Here is a 9084-nt window from a genome sequence, read left to right as displayed (position 1 = left end):
TTGTTGTATAGTCTTTAGACTTCCCCATGACTCGGCGTGTAACAATACAACCAGCTCATGAGCCAGTATATCAGTTTAAAAATAACACTGCAAGATTTCCACAGGGATTTGGAGAGAACTGAACATCCCTGTTTTTTTTTTTTTTTTTGGTTTCACGAAGATTAAAGACATCACAAATTGTGTTTTATAAGACTAACTGATGTATTGTGGTATTTGTGCTAGTCACATTCTGAGGTGTTCACGATGCCAAAACAGCACTGGCTTTGGTGTCTTTCCAAACACAATAAAAAGCTAAATAACGACGTGACCCTGGTGTTGGTGTGGTTTGGTGTTTGTGTGAGTCCTCTTCCCGAACAGAGAATCTTGGGGAAATAAGGAGCTGTAGGACGATGATCCCGTCTCACCTGATGATTCGCCTGTGTTGATAGAGTCAAGCCCTCTGTTTTTGCATGTCTTACCACCGCTCACCTTACCATCTCTGTGACAGATCTCTGTTTTGGAATTTGTCTACTGCAGCTTCCACACCTCCAGCCTTCAACATCCTGCCTGCTCTCCACAGCACTGTGTGAACTCACTCTGACGACCTTGGGCTCATCAAGGGCCTTATATCCCGCTTCGCCGGGCTCTACACGCCTGCCCCCACTCATCAAATTTTTCAACTGCAGTTCTTTTCCACACCGGGCTGGCTGTTGTGGAGCCCTCTTTGCTCCACACCGCAATGGCACCCTTCAGAAGGCACCCACTGCTGTTTGGAGCCAAGCTGCAGCTGCAGCTTCACTCCAAGCTGCAGCTGCGGTCAAGGGAGAAGGCTGCTGCTGTCCGTACTCTGGAGCCCGTTGGAGCTTTGTGCCGCCACAGCAAGTGGATCTTACCTAAAGAACACTCTGCCGAATCAACATGGTGCAGCGCAAATATCCAATATTATAAATTTTAAATAAATTTTAACTCTGTAAGGCAAACTTTGGAACAGATCAGACAGTCTTGCCTCTCCTGTCAGAGAGAAGCTTGGCCTTATTTATTAGTTCAGCCTGATCTTTGAATCAGATATTTATCCTGGTGGATTATTTTATCCCTAAAAATATTCTTGGATATAAAAGACATTCTTGCATGTGCAACAATAAAAACCTTATTTGTATTTTTATGTTTTATTTCTGTTTTTATTAAGGACATTAAGGTTTCTATGCTACCGTCTCACAGATTTCTTTTAAAGTGTTAATGACACACAACAATGATTAATAGCAGTAGGGTGCAATACACTGATGGCTGGAGGTAGAGCTTAAAACTTAATGCTTAGAACTAACTTTAGATTAGCTTGTTTTGTTCATAACTAATAATTGTGTGTAAGTCTGTCTCTGTGTTTCCAATCTGTCTGACCAATCAGTTTTGCTTGGCCTAAACTGATACAAAATGTATAGATCTAAATCATTGCAATTTAAGTCTAATAGACCTAATTTAATTTCATATCTAAATTAAGTCTATAGGTAGCTTCAACATTTAAATCAGTGCTATTGGTCAGTGGGAATGAATTGAATGCATCAGATACATTAAACTGTGTTGTTGTTGCACAACTTATGCACATTCTGTCAAAAAAGGATAGACCACCTAATGTTACTCCTGATCTATTTTGTCCGGAAAGCTTGATCAATTGCAAATAAAAAGCTAGACATTATCTCAAAGACCCTTTATAAGCTACTCGATGATGTATTTCAACTTAAAAAAGGAGTAGGAAGACTTGCTTTTCCCATGAGACATGACAAAGCATTGTGATGATACAAATCTTGTTTTGTTTAATTTACGTCATAGCAAAGTCATCAATTGAAACCTAGTGTTCACAGATTCCAGTTGTTCCAAAACCTCATATGTCTCGCTGTGCTTAAGTGTCCAGAACAGAATTTATATGCTTGAGCCTACCTTCACAACATGTCTTTTTTTAATATATAAGGCAGTTTAACCAAGGCCTGTGGAAAAACTGTGCCTGAATGGGTCATGATGTCCTGACAAGCCTGCCAAGATCTTTTTCTTGCAATGACAACCATGCTTACACATCACTAAACCCTCCATGTTGGCCTTTTCTGAAGTGAAATCTATGTCCCATTTATGTGGATTTTTTAAAATATGCTTTGAGGAGTCTTTTTTTGTCTCTGATTGAAAATGGAATATGTGTTATGGATCTGAAGAATATCCTTTCTCATACCCTGTGCATTGATTCTAAACCAGAGCATGAAATGCAACTGTATATTTGATTCACACTTTATTAGTATTTTCAGATTAGTTGCATACAGTATAAAGAAACACATTTTTAGGATTACAAAGCATGTACAAGATGATTAATTTATCTTCCAACTGTGTATATTTAGCTGGTCACGTTAAAACTAAGCCACAGAGCTTTTGGAAGAAGGGAGAAAATATAGAGAGAGAAAATATAGAGAGGACTGTATACATATGTATATATGTATGTATGTGTGTGTATGTATGTATATATATATATATATATATATATATATATATATATATATATATATATATATATATATATATATATATATATATATATATATATATATATGTGTATGTATATATATATACTGTGTATATATACTGTATATATATATATATATATATATACTGTGTATATATACTGTATATATATTGACTTATACAGATCTTTATATTAATTTGTGTGGAATGTTGTAAATATTAACAAATGTAATTTCCCTCTGGGATTATTAAAGTATGTCTGATTCTGATTCAACCCAGACACCCTCTACCAGAAGCTCAACAAGCTCACAGTGCTGGTCTCCACCTTTTAGTGGATCACTAGCTTCTCAACTAAACAGCTGCGGCAAGTGAGACTGGTGAACATCTTCTCCTGCAGAAGAACCATTTGCACCAGTACCCCAAAGGGGTGTGTTCTTTCCCCACTTCTCTTCTCTGTGGACAAATGACTGCCCCTCAGTACAACCATTTGCAAAACTCCTGAAGTTTGCAGTCTGTCAATGGTCTGAGCCAGGACAGTGATGAGTCTATCTGAAAATATTAAGTGGATCGGCTGGTCCATTGGTGTGGTAAGAACCACCAGGGGCTTAACCCTAACAAGACCCAATTAAGACTTACTGAGAATGCCTGCCACACTGCCTCCCTTCACCACCCTCAACTCCAACATGCCTGCTGTGGGTCATTTCCAGTTCTTAGGAAAAACTCTTTCTTTAGATCTGAAATGGTCCTCACACATTGAGACGGTTCGGAAGCAGGCCCAGCAGAGATCGTACTTCCTATTTCAGCTCAAGACATGCAGCTTTTCAAAGACACTGCAGGTCATCTTCTACAGTGCAGTTATTCGGTCTGCCCCATTTTCTTCCATCACTGTGTCGTTTGGCTCATCCACCAAACAGGGCAGGTCCACACAAATAGGCCTCCAGAGAGGATCAATGGGAATGACCTTCACTCCAATCAAGACTTGTAAAGATCTACTGTCAGGAAAAGGGTAGCTAACATCTCTGCAGACACTACACATTTTGCACAAAAACTTTTTCAACTTTTACCTTCAGATCGGTGCTAAGGAGCGCTTTTTGTCTGAAACAGCCCAGATATCCTGCAAAATAAAAGTGCTCTTAACTTTTCAACATGAAACAGAAAAGGAATAAACAATTTAGTGTACGTATTTGATTGAAAAAAAATGTATACCCTTTATAGTTTCAAAAGATTCATATGGCATTGCTCTATGTAATCAGTGTTTTCCCTTCAACATGTCTTCCAAAACTGCAAAAAAATATTTCTGCATATTCCTATCTTCTTCAATTTCCAGAAGAGAACTTGGCGATCACTAATTGTACTGCCTGGGCAGAAACTGGAGACCCGATGATTCAGCCGACACAAGTAATGAATGTTTAAAAGAGTTTATTAAGAATAAACTGGTGTTGCTTGTAAAGGAATCAGACGAGAGCAGAATCCAGGCAAGAGAATCAGTAACAGGAGGTACACACACACACATACACACATAGACAGGAGACAGGTCCAAGGTTCAGGCTTGGGTCATTCACAATAGGCAGGAGAATCCAGACAGAGGCAGAGGCAGGCAGCCTTGGTTGAGAGACAATGCAGAAAGTCGATGTCCAGAATACATAAGCCAACAGTAGAATCTGACAGGGACAAGGCAGGCAGGAGAAAACAGTAACAAGACAGGTTGAGATCAGGAGGTCAATTCAAGGAACACTGGATGTTTAACTCACACAATGGCTTTCAAGGACCTGGTGGTTACCCACTGGGAAAGGCAGGAACATATAGTGCTCCTCCCAAGTGCAGCAAATGCCAGTAATTGGAGCTGCAGCAGGAGTAATCGCTCAGACCTTGATTGTTTGTGCAGCACAGGGAGTAGAGAATAACGTCATGGGACTGCACATGGCAGTTTTTCAGGCACGAATAGACAAATGTAAAACACAAAGCACAAACACTGACTGATTGACCAGTTTACATTGATCGATGGATGTGTGCATGCTCAATACGAATGCATCATACATCTGTATTAGCACCTTTAAACATCTTTGATTTAGTGGGGAAATTTTAATTCAGTCAGATTTTATGTCATTGTAATGATTACATTTGACGTTATTGTTTTAATACAAAAAACATGTAACAATGTATAACCCACATAGCATTTTATAACTTCTTGTCAACTGCAAAGCAGTGTGGGAGGCATAGCTGACCAGTTGTCGGACCAAGCAGAGCAGATACAATCACCACCACACTGTAGATCTAATGTTTGGGAACACTTTGGGATTCATAAGAGAAACAAACAGCCTAACAAAGCAAATGTGATTAGCAAAATGTGCCACACTGCTGTCAAATACAGTAGAAGCATGATTAACCTTATAATTCACTTGAAACAGCGACATGGAATCCGTGTGGAGACCGATTGTTTTTCTAACTCCAGCTCCACGCATGTTGAGGCAAGCATTTAATAATTCTTCAGAGGACAAGTGGCTATTAACTGCACTCATGCCAAAGTCATAACGGATACAGTAGCCTATAATATCTGTAAAGACATCCAGCCTTCCATCATGACTGAGAACGAGGGTTTTCTCTACATGCTTTGCTTCTTGGAGCCTCGGTACAAAATTCCCAGTAGACAGTTATTGGTGGACAAATACCTGCGCTGTATGACAAAGTTAAAACGGTAATTTCCGAGTCAATAATTAGTGCTTAAAGAGGATTTGTGGACGTCCTGCATCACAGATGCTTACATTACTGTGTCGGTTCACTACGTGGATGAGGAGTGGGTTTTAAGAGCCATGTTCTACAGACCCAGGTGCTTCACGATTAGTCCCACACAGTAAGCTTGGATGGTAGAGCTGCCTGTAAGCTTCAAAGCTTAAATTGTGGATAATTGGATAATGTAATTTGTACTTCAGTGTTTGGGTTCAATTCTAACTAACCATAGAACCTACAGTTTTTTTTCTGTAAATTTTCAACTCATGGAGATGCCAGAGATGTTGGGAGGTAGCATTAAATGTGAAAGACACGTATGATGTATACAGAAAAAGCAGCAAATCCGAAAATGGATACCTACCAGAAATGAAAAAAGAAAACTGTCGAAATGTTAAGAAATGAAGAAGTGCGTCAAAGCCAGGACACAACCCAAATGACTATGTCAAAAAAAAAAGCAGATGGAATCTTTTTTAGAAAAATCAATTACATGTAAACACAAATTATGCTAGAATTAGAGTTTTGACAAGCAGACTGACTAACAGCAAGAGACACACAGTTCTATCTGCTTAGTGATGCAGCTAAAATGAATCATGCCTCACAGAACAGCAATTAGGTCAACGATAATGCTGAAATCACAGTGATGGTTGGTACATGGGGCAAATATGGGAGTTTTTAATTGTATTCAAAAATGAGGAAACATCTACTAACAGTACTGTAGCGTATAGTGTTCTTACCGAATTGTTCCCCCCAAAAAAATTGTTTTTAGGATTTGTTAACTCAAATCACCCTAAATGGAAGTGCAGAGGTTATATAAAAATATGTGAACCATAGACACAATTTAAACCCTATTAAATTTAAAACACAATTAACAGTACAGTGTCCTCCACACTTCCTTCTTCCCCTTATAAAGATGTGTAAAAGGTGCTAACAGGAAATCACGTTTCATTAGAGTGGCATTATTAAAAGGAGGTGTGAAAAATCACTCAAACCATAATTGTTGAAAGTCCTGCAGTCCACATTGTGCAATCTTCTTTCAATAGCTTAGCACCAACTCTCCTCTATAACATTTGACAAGGTTGTAGCCTATACACAAAGGCATGTCTGACCTTGTCCCCTGTCCTCTCATGTGCCATCTGTTGCTGACCAGTTGCCGACCAGTTTTCTGCAGGATTTAGGAACTTCTGGGAGTTGAAATAGCCATTGAAAAGGGTTGGTGTTCTGCCTGGTAAACCACTCGTGTATTAATTTGATCATATTCTTCATCATTATCCTGCTAAAGGACCCAACCACCACTCATTTTTCGAGTAATGGGCAACATCATCCCAGATCCTACGACATACAGTACATACAAATGGCCATGAGATGCCTCTGCACTTGTTCGTTCTTTCTTTGGTGCTAGACCAAACTTTAATGGGTGCTGTTGAAAATCTTCATCTCAGTCTACTCTAAAGTAAACCCCTTCAGTTGATGTCCTACTCACCTTTACCAAACCCTACACATTTATGTTTGTTACGTTTTGACACCAAAACATTTCCCTGGCATGTCTCTCAAACAACAGGTTGGTAAGTAAATATGAATGAAGACTTAGAGACTCTGACAGGCCACTCTTTCCTGATGTCATCTAAGGGAACTATAGAGTACTGATAACAAACCTAAGCAAAACTCTGGGAGGCTGACATTCAACATTCAGTGGCACATTCAAGTAACTGAACTTGCAGAAAGTAGCTAAAATAAAGACGAAGAACCTACAAGGCAGGGGAATGACTGGGGCCACTTTATACTTGGTCTCATTTTTGATATACAGAGATGGATCATCACTTACTCTAATCTCAGACCGCCCACAGTAAGTCCCGATCAATCCTCTAAAATGTCAGCAGTTTCACTCTGGAAACAATGGACTACGGGAAGAGAAGAAGGGTGGACGTATGCACTGATGGAGATTAATGTTTAGGTGGACTAATGGACTTCATGTCTTTGCAATAACCATGGACTAACTCTGTTTTCTTTAGTCTCATACAAACCGCTTGGGCTTGCAGGATGAAAGCAGGCTGCAGTGAGGTTGTACATAGAATTTCTTAGTGTGTCTTGGCAAAACACCACATCTCCCAAAGCATTGCTATTCTGTGATATGCATTTTAATTTTTTTCTGCATTCATATTAAGCTTTGCTGCACAGTTCTCTGAGACGTTGTGTCCTTGATGATGCTTGTTTACGCCTTATGTCTGAGCTCCCATCTTGTGCTGTGACTCTCAGCAACAGTTTACCTCAAATTGATATTCATTTTCTGCTGATTGTTTCTGAGTTGTTGTTGTTTTTTTGTTTTTATTACTAAGAACAAGTTCAATTGCTAATGACATTTTAATCTTGTTTTATTCCTCATCTCTTTTATGAACAATGCATAGGGGCATAGGACATGGACACGATTGCTGACATTTCTGTTTGCATAAGAGAGGTATATGACATACTTACTGGGGAGTTGTATCCTTACCTGATATTTTTTGATTTTTTTAGAGAAAGAGCAAATTTTGGTTTAAACCGATGCCATTAAGTTTTGAAATATACACTCATATACAGTCACCAGTATTAGGTCCAGCTGTCCAATTTCTTGTTAACACAAGCAGCATGTCAGCCAGTCACATGGATGCAACTCTTTGTTTTATTTGAAAAATGAATATATATATATACACAATACACTGCAAAAAGGGAACTAAAGGTACGTCAATTCTTCTTGAAATTAGAGCAGTTTTCCTTCATTTGAGCAAGTAAATAAGACTATTTGCCAATGGAATCAGTATTGTTACCCATAAAATAAGATATTTAGATATCTTGCACTTGAAATAAGATGAGGGGGCATGAATGGTTCCTAATTAAAGTGCATAAATCTTATTTAATTGGCTGATAATCTTATTTACCTGTTCTAATCAAGGACAGATAAACTCATTAAAAAATTACGTACTTTTAGTTCACTTTTTGCAGTGTAGACATGCCACTACATGGTTTGTGGTACACCATTTTAGCAACAAAAAGTAGAAGGACATTCTCCGACATTGTCACTCTCCGACATTGCATTCTTTAGCTGAGGTTCTCATGCATGCAAGTCTCAGGTTCTTCACCTTTTCAAAAAAATGTTTTAAAGTGCAACACTGTGTCTGGCTCGAATATCAGCTTCTCTGTCTGTCTGGTGCATTCCACACATATTCACATTAAGCAGTCTAAGGGGACATGTTTTATATTTAATTGACGTAAAGCTATCTCTGACATTAAAATGCATTGATTTTATGTTATCTGATATTTAGATTTTATAAACAGGGTTTGCTACTTCTAAAACTCTGTGACACCAATAGCAAAATGCTTGTGTAAACTAAGACACCTAGGATGAAAAAGTAAATATTTTCAGTGAGTATTTCACATCATCATCTCGTCATGTGTCACAGTCTCTCAGGAATCACGGCCAGGCTCCCCCGGGTCCGCTGGCAGGTAATGGAACCGTCTTGGCAGAAACATGGAGTGTGTGTTCTGAATGCAAAGCCTCCTGCTTCACTTTCAGCATATCAAGTCATCTCTTAAACAGTGGTTGGCAAGCATCCATCAGCTGACAGGGTAAGTATTAATGCACCTTCTAAAGTTGAAGAGACAGCATTATGGTGACATTCGGATCAGATGCATTGCTAGATCAGACTCGATGTGTGACATGAGATCAAAGTCTTCTAATAATTAAACCAGAAGGCAAGCTCTCTTTTTGTCATTTAGCTTTCAATGTCTTATATAATCAACCAGATATAGTTCAAAGCTCGAATGCTGCATTGACTTTATAACCTTTTTTTCCCATCACATTTCATTAGGACTTTACCAAATGACTACATCAAAAAAACCACAAAT

At 38.7% G+C, this 9084-nt stretch overlaps 1 long non-coding RNA gene across 1 annotated transcript; it reads left to right on the top strand.

Moving 5' to 3' along the window:
- The first annotated feature begins 3873 nt into the window (after positions 1-3873).
- Positions 3874-8752, top strand: LOC118564617. Its single transcript, XR_004931985.1, has 3 exons — positions 3874-3975; positions 7608-7657; positions 8640-8752. It is a non-coding gene; the product is annotated as an uncharacterized LOC118564617 (long non-coding RNA).
- The last annotated feature ends 332 nt before the right edge of the window (positions 8753-9084 follow it).

This window comes from Fundulus heteroclitus, chromosome 11, assembly GCF_011125445.2.
Source record: "Fundulus heteroclitus isolate FHET01 chromosome 11, MU-UCD_Fhet_4.1, whole genome shotgun sequence".
NCBI lineage: Eukaryota > Metazoa > Chordata > Actinopteri > Cyprinodontiformes > Fundulidae > Fundulus > Fundulus heteroclitus.
The sequence above is the reverse complement of the archived record's forward strand: the minus strand, read 5'-3'. Positions and strand labels throughout refer to the sequence as shown.